The following is a 16,406-nucleotide window of genomic DNA, read 5'->3' on the forward strand; positions in this document are numbered from 1 at the left end:
TACAATTATTAAAATGAGCAAAGAATCTAAAATGCTATTGTCTAAAAAATGAAACAAGGGGCTGGCCCGATGGCCAAGTGGTTAGATTCACGTGCTCTGCTTTGGTAGCCCAGGGTTTCACTGGTTCAGATCCTGGGCACAGACATGGCATCGCTCATCAGGCCACACTGAGGTGGTGGCCCATGTAGCACAACCAGAAGGACCCACAACTAGAATGTACAACTACGTACTGGGGGCCTTTAGGGAGAAGAAGAAGAAAAAAAGAATATTGGCAACAGATGTTTGCTCAGGTGCCAACCTAAAAATAAAAAGAAACAATATGGTTTCTTCCATTGCAGAGTGTAATTTATTCAGTATTTGTTTCACATAGCTTGAAAGATACTCCTAAAAGGAGCCATTTGTGTTTTAAAATGGCGTTTTCCAGGGTGAACACATATTCCACGTTTTCTGTTTTACCTGACTAGTGAAAAGCTGGAGGAATTTGTGTGAGAGAAACAATGCTTTCTTATTCATGCAGGTAAGTCAACTCCAACAAAAATAATTTGTCAGGCCTCCTTTGGTTGTTTGAGACAAAATTCAACACAAATCAGCTTAAACACAAAAGGGGAATTTGTTGGCTCATAATTCAAATGACGGAAATGGCAGGGACGCTTAGCTCCAAGACTTTCTCTCTCCTTCCCTCATCTGCTTGTCTCTGCTTGTCCTCACTCACTCCTGCCACAGAGCTTTCCTAACACAGAGAGGTATACTGCCTTGACAGCCTCCATTTCCCAACTTGTCATCTTTCAGATGCAAGGGGCAAGCAGGACTCTTCTCTGCTGGCTCCAACAGAAAAACCCCTGGAAGGGCTTTGATTGGCCTCACTTTGGTCACATGTGAATCCCTGGGCCAATGGCTGTGGGCAGCAAGTTGTGGCTATCTGATTGGTGGGGCTTTGGTCACATGTGTACCCCTGGATGGAAGGCTACAGAAAAGAGAATTTCAGAGTTTTCAATATCTTTGCAACATCTTTTTCTTTGTAATTTGGAAAATAAGACTGGGTTTGGAATATTTAAATAGTACTCTTGCTGCTTCTTTCTCTAGATAATTAGGTTTTAATCCTAATTAACTGACTCCTTTTCCATGCTGTTAACCATCCAATGACAGTGGTACTGGGACTAATTAGTTGTACTTCATCTCAAAAAAAACCCTTTCCTATAAGGAGCTCTACTTTATGGTTTGGTTATTCTATATTCCTGTGAGATTAGCAAACTTGGAAAGGAAATGAAATGGCTCAAGTTTTAAATATATACGTACTGCATAAGATGTTATGTTAACTTGTGAATAAGGCCCTGGCTCACCTAAACTTGTCATTTATAAAGTATTTATTGTATCAGGAAAGGTGTGCAGAAATAGGGAAGACATGAGCCCTGCTTGAAAGGTTTACATAATAACTCTGGAAGCCATTGCAACATAGCATCATGATTATTAACACTGTAAACTGCTTCCTGGAGGGGCAAGCAGAGGTAACTTTGGCTGCGTGTTGCAACCCACAACTCAGTCTGGCATAGCATCTTGCACAAAAGCGTATCCCAAACCACTTTACAGAAGTGAAATTTCCATGCTCAAGCCAATATATGCTATACATTACAGAACAGCTGTGCGCAAACATTGCCTCATGGAAAAAAAAAAAAAAAACAAGAAAACCTAAGGCATTAGGTCATAAGATGAAAATCCAAAGGAGAACTTAGGAGGCATGGACCACTAGGGCAAGAAAGAGAAGGCAAGAGGAAAGAATGATAAGAAATGAAACACGTTAATTTGCAAGGTTTAGAAACGGATCTGTGATAAGTTAAAGATACAGCACACACTTTTTCCCTGGAAAAAGTTGAGAGTGAGACAATCTTTTACATGATCCAAAGGAGTTGTAGCAGAAGTTAAATAAACAGAAAATGTACGACATGAAGGCTGATAAACTTTCAGGGTAGTGGTATAATTACACAGGATTAGTAATCTCAAAAAATACGAAATAAAAGCAATGAAATGATGTATTCTTTGAGTTAACCTGAATTATGGTATATTATTATCTAGAAAGGTTAGACGATGAGATGTACTGTGAAAGTTAACTTCACAAACATAAACACTATACAGGAATTACGCATTTAAAAATAGAATTTTATAAAGTGTACTTAACACTAAGACAAACCAACTACGTCACATACTTTTAGAATCTCGCCTGGTTTTAAGAAACCATAAAATATCAACTTTTATTTTATTTTTGAGTCCTGGAAGTACCAGTTAATAGGCATTGTATTTAATAAATGGCAACAGAGGGTCTGGTGTACCTACACTGGATCTCTAGTATAAAATCCTGCTTTTAATCCCAAATAAAATTTTTTAAGTTGAAATTACTCCCAAGAATATAGAAGGACAAATGTTTGACTCTTTATTTAGGTTTTTTGCCATTCAAATAACAGTAAAATATTTTTTAAAATTCAAATTCTCCATTTTGATGTTCATTTGAAGTTCAGTTTCTATTTCAAGTATCATCCACATAGCAAATTAGTCTTCTATAACTGTGTGCATAACGAACATTACTCAAGTTCCATAAACTCCAAGATAATCCACGTAACAAGGGGTTACATAACTCATTAAAAGTTATGCACTTCTTTTAAGGGGCTATCCTCCTGAGTACTGGAGTTTTCCTCATAAAAATATGACTAACTCTGTACCTTGTGTAAGTTATTCATGTCTGGCCTGCTCATTTTAATGTGGCAGGTATCTCATCTTTACATAACACATATAACACTATGCATGAAAAGTGAAGAAATTAAATCCATAATGTATTATTTCCCCAAATGCTTGGAAATACCAGATACTCACTTGGGTTGTAGATGAATTTAGTATGACTGGCCTTTACAGGACATTGAAGATTACACAGATTATCACTGATTTGGGGAGATTAAAAAGACTTTAGCAATGACTGATTTTTTTATAGGAAAATTCCTACTAGACTGGGTACTATTAAAGTTTTTCTGTTACCTTCTTAAATGCACAGTATTTTCTATTTTTAATTCATGGTATCTGAAAAAAATCACTGTGTCTTAGAAGGAAAAAGCATTGACTTGGTTTCAGGAATTGTTTTACCACCATATATCTTAAGAATAATGGCAGAATAAAGGACCCTCCTCTGTACTTCCCCTCCCCCCATATGCTCACTCTAAAATGAAAAGCACAGCAACAGAGTGGATAACAGTGTCAGATGCAAAATCAGGATGTTAATCTTGGTTTAGCAGTTTCCTCTTCTGTGTGATAGAGGGAAAAAATCGTCCTGACTTCAGCACTCAGCACAATGCCTGGCATATTATAAGTAGGGGATAAACAGTGGCCACTCTTATTATTGCTAATAGTATCTGTGACTCTGAGACTTCTCAGACAACTCTGAGAAGCTTTCCAGAGACAATGGTGATGAGGGTCCCAGCTGTACTGCTGAGGTCATCCTCCGCCGTCCCAGCCTCATCTCAGAGTCCAGCCATCCCAGTGGTGGCGGCACAGGACTGCAAATGACTCTTCAGCCTGTCAGGCATGACTCCACTGGCTGCTGTCTCAACTGTGCCGTTCTCTAGGGAGGGAAGCATCGTGTAGTAGAAAAAGACACACATATACACACACACACACACACACACACACCCCAGGGCTCTGAAAACCTCAGTTGGAGTTCTTAACAAGTTTCACAGATCACTTATTCCAAGGGTTCTCAACCTGTGGTTGGACTCTGGAAAGAGGAAGTTGTTCATGAACTCCTAGAAATTATATGCTAATTTTTTTAGCATTCATTTCTATGGCTAGAGGAGTCCGTGACTTTCAACAATTTCTCCAAAGATTCTGTGCCCTTAAAATAATCAAAAACTGTTCACTGTGCTTCAATTTCCTCCTCTACAAAATGGGGATAAAAATACTAGTCCTACTGGCCTACAGGGTTGTCCTGAGGACCCATTTAAATAGAGTGTGAAAGCACACCGTAGGCCATAACTATATAAGCATTTGATAGCCCTAACCTTGCTGCCATTATCTTTGTATCAGTTTGTGTGAACATTTCTGATTACAAAGTGTCATCAACAAGGAACTCAAAATCTTCTATCTACTCTTTGAAAGCCATGTCATAGCTTGCTTAAGCAGTAAGCATTGAAAAGAAGATTGAAGCGCTACGTCCAGAAAATTGCCTACAGATGTGTTTTGTTCAGTTCACACAGTGTTCTTTTGAAAATGAATTGGTTGTCAACATTTAGAAATCACCAGTGTTCACATCGAAAAAGTCAGATTTCCAGGCTACTTGAAAAACTGAAATATCTGGTATCTCCAAGTCACCTTCCTGCAAGGCAACAACTGGCTGGAACTGAGTACAGGGACATACGCCCCCACTCTTGCCACCGAAAGTCGAATCTGGCCTCTCCTGCTTCCCTCCCTTGACTTACTGGCCAGGTAAGTGTCCCTAGCCTATAGATGTTAATTCTAAACCTTAACTGAGTATAACTACTCTGCTCTGAAAATATATAAAGTGTCACCTATCCCTCTTTTTGTTCTTAGACAGTTCTTCCAAACTTCAAATATAGAATGGTTAGAATAAACATTTAGGCAATTGAGGACACAGTATTTATATTTTCCACATAGATTGCTTTTCCTGTCAGTGAATTCTTGCCCTTTGAAAGAACATCCTCTAACAGGAATATTGAAGGGCAAGACCCACAATATGATTATAAGATCTGAGAAAGAGGCAAGTGATGTGACTGGGGAAAAGCCACAGGTTTGGCCAATGGGAAGTCCTGACCCTGACTCATAGTTTGACCATGCACAAGTCAATAGGTATGCAGAAATAAGTAGGTTGCTAACGTGCCATTTGAGAGAACTTGAAATGAATCAGCAAATCAAAGGGCCTCCAATTTTTGTTCAAAGCAAAAACGTCACTTTTAAGGACAAGAAAATTGTGAAAAATAGAATGGCGTTAGTTTCCCTTAAATTTCATAGGGTACAAGAGATTTCAGAAGGCTGTCTTTTCTCCGGAACTTAGGAGGAGGAAGAGCCACCATGAAAATTGAAAGTTCATTGTAAAAAAAAATTAAGGATTTGGATGTTCTTGATCTTTATTTTAAATCAAATATTCTCTCATGTTACTAAGGACCTCCAAATAATGAGTAGGCTGCTATGGATTATAATAAAGAAAAAAATGACACAAAGAAGTCCACTTAGACATGGTTAGAATGGACTCCCTTCCAAACAGTTCTTAAACTTTAGTCCAAGATTATTTTCTCTAAAGGACACTCTTTATTGTTCTAAAATTGGTGATATTGGCATTGAAATTTTAATTCAAAAGAAGACTCTATCAATTACCCAGAACTGTGAAAGATTTCAAGAATTACACAGTCATTACAAAGCTGAAATTTATGCTGGATCATGCATTTTAGTAAATGCTTCAGCAAAGCAATGTGGTGTAACAGAGGCCATCCATTTGAGCACATAGCCTATAGGAAGTTTTTCTAACGCTAATTGCAGGGGCCATTTGGGTTGGAGCAAGGTGGCACTGTAAATCTGCCATTCTTAGAGGGCCAACTTTCTCAATGCATATTGAACCAATATTCCTGCCATGAAACTGTGTAGGCTAGATTCTGTGCCACTGTAGTCAAATGCCCCTCAATAAACTTGTTTTCACAAGAAGTTTGCCCATTCACGCATCCCAAAGCTGTTGTAATCTCCATTGTTGAGATTGATCTAACAGCAGGGACATTATTCTATTTCTTGACATGTTTAAAGTTCTCTAATGAATAAAGCTAACAGCTTATGGCTGCTTCGACTGTCACTGGATTACCCCAGAGGGATTTCTTTTCTTTCTTTTTTCTTTTATTTTTGTCTTTAAAATTGGCCTCCTAGTTTGTTTTTAACTACCTTGTGCACAGAGGTCTAAAGGGGAAAGCAGATCAAAGATCAGCTCGCAACATAAAAAGCAGCTGTAGTTAATTAAAGGCAAATGAAGGACATCTGACCAGATTCTTTATGAGCCGCCTTGTCACACATTCAACAGTCTATAATCTCTGTGACCTTGTCCCTTGCTCCTGAACTGTCGCCAAACCTGAGAAATGGATACGTCTCAAGTTATACACGAATGGAAAAGGGAGGACTGTTCAGGGTGTGGCTTAAGAAAGAGGAGGTGATGTGGGACAAGAACACAAGGACAGTGGAGTGACCTGGGACGTGCCGAAGCCACCGGGAGTTTCCACCGTAAAGCACTGAGTCTTTCCCACGTTGCAGATAGAGCGGTTTGTTATAAAGATCTAGGAGATAATCAGATGGTAAAAGGTAACACTTGAGAGGTGAAATGCAATACTTATTCTGCTAGGATTTGAAAGAAAATCAACTAAGAATACTCTTACAGGATCCACTATTTGAATTTTTAAAAAATTTACAATTGTTCCTATTTTTTAAAATGCTATTAAAATCACTTAAGTAAAAACAATAACTTTTTCTAACTTTAAAAGTAACACATGTTCACGCTAAATACTTGTAAAATCCCAGGGACATGTAAGAAAGAAAATAAAATTCCCCAAAAACCAGCCTCTGAGAGATTTCCGTTAAGATTTGTATTTAAATCAAGAGACAAATTTTGAGTACGTACTACCGAGAAAACCAGTGAGACTGCACAGTGCCTGTGTTTGTAGACGGCCAGGATGACTACGAAGCATGGATAATGGAGCGAAAGAGCTGGGTTCTGGCACCAGTGGTTAAGCTCTACCAGCACCCGGAAGATGGCTATCAGGGTCTGCACTGGCCCCTTAAAACTACACCCCTAGCATGGATAGAAGAAAAGTCACTGCATTCTCTCTAATCCCCAAAGCAACTGGATAGTTTCTGTCTGCCTGTTAGCCTAGTTGGGATGGGCCCAGAATGGTAGGCTGCAGGCCCTGATTCCCACTTCCTGTAGCCTGGAGACCAGGGATCATCGGGAAAATGTCTGTTTCCCAGGATTGTGTAAGGAAATAGGGGATCACATCTCTAGGGATGTTTTGGAACTTGCAAAGCATTAATTATTGATTAACTATTATTAGTAGTAATTGAGGCGCTGTGCAGGACATTAAAAATGAATGAGGACTTACCTTCAAAGAGCTTTGCCATGTACAAGGAGGTACCATATATAAACAAATAGAAAGTTAATTAAAATTTGAAAATGAGTTCAACTGTTGCATTGTATGCAAGCAGGGGCCAGGTAATTATCAAATTAACTGTAAAAGCCTGAGAAGGGATGATCCAGCATAGTATAGGTGTTGGTTTGTTTATTTATTTGTGATTTTTTGTATACCTGTAGTTTTATTCACGTTTTATGTGTAAGGATATTGAGACCTAGAGAGGTTGTGTGAATTACTCCGAATTAAACAGGAAACAGCAGAACAGAGGGAACTGAGAACAGAAGCCAGGTTTCTTCACTCTGGGCCAAGAACTCTCCTCCTCCAAACTGCTACCCCTACTGCGCCAGTGGGGGTCTAACTGAAGCAGGGGGCGCGCTTGGAGTAGGGTTGGCGAGGGCAGGTTATGAAGGGCTTTACGAGCTGGACAGTAGAGGCTAGGAATGATGTAAACAAGAGGCCATAGGAGTTGTGCTGGGGTCCCAGATTCGGTGATTTGCTAGAAGGACTCACAGAATTCAGCTTAACGTTGCACTCACAGCTGAGGTTAATTACAGCAAAAGGGTACGAAGGAAAATCAGCAAAGGAACAGGCAGGTGGGGCGAAGACCTGGGGAAACGAGCATCTAGCTTCCAAGGGGAGTCACACAGGACGTGCTTAATTCCTCCAGCAACAAACTGTCACAACACATGTGAAACGTTGTCTAGTTGGGAAGCTTATTAGAGACTCAGTGCCCAGGAGTGGCTTATTGGTTCCTAAGCAAACATATCAGAACTAACCAACAGCAGTGAGTGCTGTCCTTTTCAAGGTTGGCACCTTCATTTTACCATCTACAAACATATTAAAAAGGTATCGTCACCGTTTAAAATGTTGTTGGACTTTCTGGTATTCCCTTGAGCCTGTAGTATGCAATTTTTAAAAACCTAAAGTGGTAATTTAGAAGACAGATTCAGTTTCTGGAAAGCACCAAGCATCAGATGGAACCAAGAGAGGTGAATACAGGGGCTGATCAGATGGGATCATACCACCTTAAATATGGAAAGAAATATGGCAACAGAGTAATGAAACTGATCATTGGATACAAGAACAATTATTTTTGAAGAGTATTCCAAGAGTGAGTGTCCAAAAAATATTTTGATTAAGGGAATGTCTTGAAATAAAGTGCTAGTTAAAAGGGCAATATTCAATCAAGTGGAGGGATTCTGCTTTCTCCTTCATTAAGAAAAGTACTGCTTACCTTCTATTCACACTTTGTGATTGCACAGGACTTCAGAGGAGGGAGATATGGGAAAGCTTTACAGTCTAGTTTGGATTTGATTTGTTGTTGAAGGATAGACAAGATATGGTTGGGAGAGCAGATAAAGAGAGAATTTCAGGGATGTAGGATGATGTATAAAAAATGATGCTGGAGCAGAGGACTTTTAGGGCAGTAAAACTATTCCTTATGATACTATAATGTGGATACATGTCACTATACATTTGTCCAAACCCACAGAATGTACCAAGAGTGAACCCTAATGTAAACTGTGGACTTTGGGTGATAATGATGTGTCAATGTAGCCTCGTTGATTGTAACAAATGTACCACTCTGGTGTGGGATGTTGATAGTGGGAGGTATTGTGCGTGTAGGGGCAGAGGGTATATAGGAACCCTCTGTACCTTATCCTTGTTTATACTCTAAAAAATAAAGTCTATTTGGAAAAACAAAAATGATAGTGGGAAAACATGAGGCATTGATGGGGAATAGGAGGGAAGAAGCATTAGAAGCATTCCAAGCAAAGGATAAAAGACTATAAATGAGAGAAGAAGGCAAAGCTCCAGGAAATAAAAGGATTTCAGTATGCACAGTGCTATCCAACAGAACTTTCTGCAATGATGGAAATATTTTATAATCTGTGCTGTCCAATATGGTAGCCACTAGACTTATGTGGCTTCTGAGCACATGAGACATGGCTAGTTTGATTGAAGAAATATTTGTTTTTACTTACTTTTAATTAATTTAAATCTCAATAGCCATATGTGGGTAGCAGATAGCATATTGGATAGTGCAGGATAGAGCATGGAGTTGGGGTCCTGTGAAATAGGGATGGAGAGTAATATAGGAGAGAGATAGATACTGGAGGATCTTCCAGCTATATAAAGAAGCATTAAATTTATCCCAAGGAACACGAGAAGCCAATGACAAGATTTAAGAGGGAGAGTAACTAACATGATCAATTTCTCTGCTTTTTGGCCTCAGGCTGCAGTGAAAAGAATGGATTAGGGTTGGGATGATTTTTACCTAGAGACAGGGATACCAGGGAAAAAGGTATCGGACAATCCAGGCAAGAGATGCCATGACCCAAAGGGTAGAAATCAGGGGACTTGTGGACACCTAGGAGGAAGAGGAAAGGATGGATTGGATGTTAGGAACAAGGGAGGTAGAGGGATGGGTAGACGAGGCTTGAGAATGATAGATGGTGGTGCCATACACTGAAGAACAGGTCTGAGGAGACAAGGAGTCCAGTCAGGGACTTACTGCGTATGAGGGGTCCACTAGACACCCAAATTGGATGATACACATTTGGGAGCCATGCACATATGGATGGCCACTGAAGCCACAGGAGGGGATGAGACCATCCAAGGCAAGTCTGAAAATGAGAGGAAGAGGACCTGGGACACCCTGAAGAACGCCAATACACGGACATGATTCTTCTGTTTTCAAGCTAGTTTCATACTCATTCCTGCATATTGTAGCAGCCATATTAACCTGCACTCACTGTGTTTTACATAAAGACCCCAAGCTCGCAGTTGAGCACCCCACAGGTCTCTCTCAACAGGCAAGTATTTGGGATTCTCTTCCACCCCACCTTCACTTTCAGGACACACTGACATATGAAAAGTATTATTCTAAATTCAGTTTTTTCCGTTCAGGACACAATTTCAGCTAAAACAGAGTGAACTCTGATGCAAAAACCATTTTACTGGTGACAGAGACTATATCAGGGAGGCACATGTTAAAAGAAGTTAATAAGAACACAGTCGTCAAAAAACAATTCACAAGCGTTTCTCTCTCCTTTGAATTTATTATCAAAGAAATGGCCAGTGCCCTTCCCACAGCTGACGAGCTGTCAAATAAACTACCAGCAACCAATCACATCATGAAACAAGGGAATATATTGATTTTAAACAAAAAGCGGAAGCATAATACAAACTCTTCTAGCTAAATACAAACAATGATGATACCATTGGGGGAATTCTAGTTTACTGTGCTTTATCAACAGTTTCTACTATGCAAATCAGAGCCTTAATGGAGGATGCCGTTGCTCCTACATAAAGCTCATGATCACGCATGGTAAAGGAATGGAAGTGCTGCTCTCAAGTATTTTGGGGTATCACACTGTCACATGCTCTTCTTTGGGGAAGCCTGGCTAATAAATTAACTGAGATATTACTTATTGCACCTTAAATATTCATAAAAACTAGCAGGCAATGCAAGTGTAAGTCTAGGGACCATTATGGATCATTCGTATTTCAAGAACCCAACAGACATTTTTGCATAAATAGGTTAAGATGGACCCTGTGTTGGGTCATTCTTTCGTTTAACAACCTTTTATTAAGCATTTACTACGTATCAAAGTATAGAGGATTTGGAGAATCATGTTAAGCAGTTTGGACTTTGCAAGTATGAAAAAAGAAGGCTTCAAAGTGTTGGGAGATGAGATACGGTGTGGTAGTCAGAAGATCTCTGTTTTTGGAGAGAGAACACTGGCAGCAGAATCAGGGTGCAAAGAGGCTGGATTCCTGAGCCCAGTTACGAGGCTTTTACATTAACTTGATGAAAAAAAGATTAGTGCCTGAAATTGGGAAGTGGTAGTGGGGATGGAGAGAGAGGGATTAATGAGAAAGATACTTAGAAGTCAATATGGGAACTGAGTAATAATTCTGAGGTTATTCCCTGGGGGGATTGCGTAGCTGTTTTTGATCCCAGGAGATGTCTCTGAAGATATTATTTCTTAGCCTCCATTTGTGGTACTCTCCTAGAAGTATCGTGCAAGAGCTAAGCATTCATTAGTGGCTTCTTTTGGGATTACAGTCATTTCTTCACTGAACAGCCCTGTCAAGTAGTTAATGATCTGTAAAACTCTTAACTGAACCCGGAAGAGCTCTTTAAATTAATTCTGTAAATCAAAGGTCCTTCTATTGTATTTTGTAAATTCTGATTTGCTTTTCTAAATGAATTGTCCCCATCTTTCAGTGTGCATTTTCTATTCTCTGGACTGTACAGAAAATTTTATTAGTTTTTAATGCGATCAAAGGGAAACTGAACTCAACCCATACTTTTCTAAGAATCAACATACCATAGATTTTAAAAGTTCGAGTGAAACTAAATCAGCAGTTGCCAGGAAGCTCTACTCTATTCCTAAGATGATATTTCTTCTATTATTCCTATTAATGCTACTGCTAATAATTTTACCATTACTCTTACTAAAACATACATCACCATCGCTCCTAAAACTGGCTTACTTTATTAAGTGCCTTTACGTACCAGAAACTGTTGCACTTATTTCATGTGTTGACTCATTAACTCATTGCTGACTTAACAATGTTCAGAACGTCACTCTCAAGAGACTACCACTATTTTCCCTATCTGATTAATGAGAAGATTAAGGCACAGAGAGGAGAAAGAACTTGCCCAAGGTTACTCAGCTATTCAAGGGCTGAGCTGGGATCCAATCCTGCTGCAGACTGTTACTCTGGTAGTCACCAATAAACCACATCTCTCGGCATTCCTGCTCTGGTGGAATGCCCTCTCACCTCATCCGAGTTTGACCACGTGACTTGCTTTGAACAAAGAGACATTAGTATGTGTTATGCAAGCAGAGGTTTGACAAGCCACTAGCACACTGGTGTTTGCTCAGCTGGGACACTTCTTTTCGGGATCCAACTGCCATGTGCTGAAAAGCCCAAACCAAATTGAGAGGCCACACGGGGGAGAACTGAGGCCCTCCAGTCCCAGCCAACTGCCTGCACCAACTGCCACTGATGCAAGCGAGTCCTCTCGGCCACTGCAGCCTCAGCCACCACATGACTGTAACTGCCTGAAAGACTCCACTCGAGACCAGCAGAAGAACTGCCACGTGAGTCCAAGCAACCACAGAATCGGGAGAGACGCTAACAATGGTGGTTGCTTAAAGCTACTCAATTTTGAAGTGATTTGTTTTACAGCAGTAGAAACACAAAACAAAACCCAATCCATTTGGCTCCAAAGTCTATGCTCTTAACCTGTCTGTTATCCTGAGCTGAAGTTACCTTCCTAAATAACCATAAAATATATACATATACCATAAAAAGATATATATAACTTATTGAGTATTTATTTACTGTGTACTTATTATAACTACTTACTATTTTAAATCTATATTTACAAAGTTTTCCTTCTTTGTGTGCTATACTATATTACTTATTATAAATTTCTCCCTTAAATCCAAAATGTATCCTGGGAATTAAAAACTAAGAAACTGCCTATCCATTGCCAAGAAAGTTCAGTTTTACCACATGAACAAATTTGTAGAAAGGATTAGATCTATTCCACTGACTCCGCTAAGAATTTATAACAATAATGTTCACTCACTTATTCAACGAATAGTTAACATTTATTGAGCAAATACTTCATGCCAGTGACCATGCTAAGCAGTCTACACATGCTTGCTCCTCACAACCACAAGGTTGTGCAGGGAATGGGGAGGTACCAGGAGTCATGCCTGAGGTCCCAGCTGGTAAGTGGCAGAGCCTGAGTCCAGGCTCAAGTCCATCTGACTTTGGAGTCCCAGCTCTTGCCCCACAATTCGCTGCACTGGGTGCTGCCATGTAAGCAACAGGGGCTAATCAAATCCCAGTGGACAAATCCTCTGACAAGGAAGGCCCTAGAATCTGACTGAAAGCATTGCTGAATATCTAGTCTCATTACAAAGGTATTCAAAAGTGACTACTCCTAGTTTCAGTTTGAATTCATATAGTCTGCAATTTAAGATAAATCTATAGATTATTTTTAAATTACTACACAAACACAAATTACTGTTTAATGCATAAAATTATTTTCTGTGGGAGAAAGTTTGCCCACGTGTTAGTGTGCAAAGATTTTAAGCCCCTGCCTGGCTAACTTCAATGCTTAAATTATTAGCTTAATCCTCTCCTTAGGCAATTGACCAAACTTGGACTATCCCAATCAAGGCATGTGCGCACCTTCTCTCTCATATAATGTATCACAGGGAATTCAATGCTCTATTCACCAAACACCTCCTCCTTCTCTCCCCACCTGCACTGAACTGAGAGGACTTGGAGAACAAGAAATATTTTTTAAAAATCTCTGTTGTTGTAGAATCTTTGGATGTAGAAGGAGGCCTCCCTGCAACAATTCTCCTTCCTCTCCTCAGCAGCCACCCACCTGGGTTGCCCTTCCATCTGCCACTGGCTGAGGAAATCCGTTTGTTCTATTGAGAGATAACAGCAATAACGTAACTTTCAGTAATCATGAAACTTTAGTTTTCATTATTTTGAAGTCACTTTATCGTTTTCATTTCAAAAGACTTTTAACTTATACAGTACGGGTTTAAGGATCAGAAACTGATATAAAAAGGGAAACTCCTAACACAAAGGCTACTGTGTAAGCCTCTATATTATTTAGATAATTAAAATCCAAAACATATCTCGGGAAGAAAAAACACCTTACGGTAGAGGTAGAAGGAGCCATGTCTGAATCGAGTTTTGAAGGATAAGAATGAGTGGTTTGAGTAGATGTTTACAATCCTTTCTACCACTAATGGTAGAAAAACAGGGGTTAGGAAGTCTGAGCGAAGAGATTTCTTAATCTGTGGTATATCACGTGTTGTCAAAAGGACCTTTTAAGGGTCATTTAATTGTCATCAGAGTAAATTAATCATAGCAAATATTAATGATCTTAAATACCAATTTAAATATTTAAACATGAATGGAAAGTGCCACATGGCTATGTCTTTGATAGACACGGTAATTCAGAATCAGATAAATCAGGATATTCTGAATTATCAGGATAAAGTAACACTTGAGGAGTATTCTAAAAAGGATCAAAAGACTTCAAGAGGGGCTGGCCCTGTGGTGTAGTGGTGAAGTTCAGCACGCTCCACTTCAGCGGCCCAGGTTTGCGGGTTCAGATCCCGGGCGCAGACCTACATCACTCATCAGCCATGCTGTGGCGGCAACCCACACATAAAGTAGAGGAAGACTGGCACAGAGGGTAGCTCAGGGCTAATCTTTGTCAAGGGAAAAAAGGGGAAGATTGGCAACAGATGTTAGCTCAGGGCTAATCCTCCTCACCAAAAGAAAAAAAAAGACTCAGAGAAATATTAGGCTTTTACAATATATGATTACGCAGAATAATACTAAGTCATGTAATAATAAGTCATAATAATATGGTACAACTGCAATTATGTAAGGATATCCCTTAACAAGTAACTTTTCCAAGGCAGATCTTCTCCTTAAAAGCTCAATGCCAAATACATTGACATCTGTAGAAGGTGAACACAAACATATTAACATAAACTTTCTAAAAATCAGAAAGACTTTAAGGAAATCTTCCAGCTTAGAATAAATACGTGTTTAATTTGCTTCCAGATTCCCTTATACCTGACTGGTTTTAATCACCATAATGAAAATTAATAAATGATTTGTCAGTGCTTTAGGAGATGGGATAGTCTCCATCTGGCATATTCGAGGTTTACAAAAACATTTTCCAGTACTACCCAGTGACAGAAAACATTGGTAAGGTAAGCTCTTACAGCTGAAATGCAGCCGTTGATTGCCAGTGGAAGCTACAGGCAAGGATGATTAATATAAACAGGCTTTTGCCTGTGCTTCACAGCAACATTACATAAAGCAGTGCTATTTCAGGAGACTTTTATATTTTAATTTCCAAGAGTCCACAGGGTAATGCATTTTTTTCTTCATCTTGTTTGATCTTTGATATTTAAGACCAACTTCTGTGTTTTGTTTATTTTTTCTTTGCATTGGAAAAAGAACATAAAGTGAGTGACAACACGTAATCAGGGCTAATTGGTATTTTTCAGAGAAAAAAAGAGAAAACACCTTTTATGATGAGCCAAATGCAAACATTTTACAAATAGGGTATCTTACACCAAATAATCATGTCAGGAAAAAAAGTGGTTATGTTGCATGCATGGAAGTATTTGTTAGCTTCATATTTAATCACTGCAAGTGGTTTTAATTTATATTTCCCTAAAATTTGGCTATTACACAAAGCAAGTACTTTAAAGGACTAAATGATTGTCTTTTCCCTGAAGGAAAGAAACTGAAGGTTGATTTCAAACAGCAAGGAATAATAGAGACAAAGTATTTTAAATAAAAATAAATAACGGGGGTAGGGAAATCATCGAGTGGCCAGCTTGTTTAATAGAAGAAGATGATTTAGTTTCCTTTTTTTAAAAAAAACCTTACTACTTTTTTACCCTAAAAATGATCAGAATAATGCACGCTAACTATTCCTCCTTAAAATACCATCAAATATGTAGGGGTCTTCTTTTTGCACTTTTAGTAAGGTCTGTGTTGTCAAAACAGGTGATGACAGCAGTACTATTTTGTGTTATTTTAGCCGTCACTAGCCTTCCTAGTATTTTTCACCACTCCCACTTGCTGGCAGTATATCATGGCACAGTTTCAACAGAATTCTACTATGAGCTGTGAGCTAACTGGGAAATGTCAACATGTAAAGCCATGTCTAGAATTAACCTGTCTTTAACAAGGGCAAACCCTCACACTCTCCCTTCTCTCTCAAAATTTAATTACAGCAGAGGCACAGCAAAAGGGGTGGATCAGGAGATACTAGAGACAATTCTATAACCCAGAGATAGGATAATCACATGAAATCCCCCAGGAACATTTTACTATAAAACTAGAAAATAATACTGTGTGTCTTGCCAGAGAACAAACTTTTGTAATTAAGAACCACATGGCCATCTGAGTGAGACTCTCTATTCCTCCAGAGTGAAAGGATCATGCCCTTCAGTTTATGGGGATGCACGCCATGTCCCTTCCTCTGTGGAACATCTGACTTTAATTGAACAGCTATGGAGGTTCCTGCTGTGACATCCTAGAGGTATCATCACACTTTCAGGCATCAGCCTTGGCTGTGATCTGCCCCGGGGCCCCTTTAATGACAAGAGGTCAACATTCTATCTCAAGCCAAGTTACACACCATATGATGGCTTCTCTTAGCACTGC

At 39.3% G+C, this 16,406-nt stretch overlaps 1 protein-coding gene and 1 long non-coding RNA gene across 4 annotated transcripts in view; one reads left to right on the forward strand and one right to left on the reverse strand.

Moving 5' to 3' along the window:
* SLC25A21 (solute carrier family 25 member 21) overlaps positions 1-16,406 on the reverse strand; it is a 438,774-nt gene that overhangs the window by 192,647 nt on the left and 229,721 nt on the right. The gene's annotated exons all lie outside the window — the stretch shown is intronic.
* Positions 12,131-16,406, forward strand: part of LOC111769183 (uncharacterized) — a 30,766-nt gene continuing 26,490 nt past the window's right edge. For all 3 annotated transcript variants that reach the window (XR_002801975.2, XR_011441014.1, XR_011441012.1), the window contains exon 1: positions 12,131-12,271. This is a non-coding gene — a long non-coding RNA (uncharacterized lncRNA). The remainder of the gene's footprint in view (positions 12,272-16,406) is intronic.

The sequence above is a fragment of the Equus caballus genome, chromosome 1 (genome assembly GCF_041296265.1).
Source record: "Equus caballus isolate H_3958 breed thoroughbred chromosome 1, TB-T2T, whole genome shotgun sequence".
Lineage (NCBI taxonomy): Eukaryota > Metazoa > Chordata > Mammalia > Perissodactyla > Equidae > Equus > Equus caballus.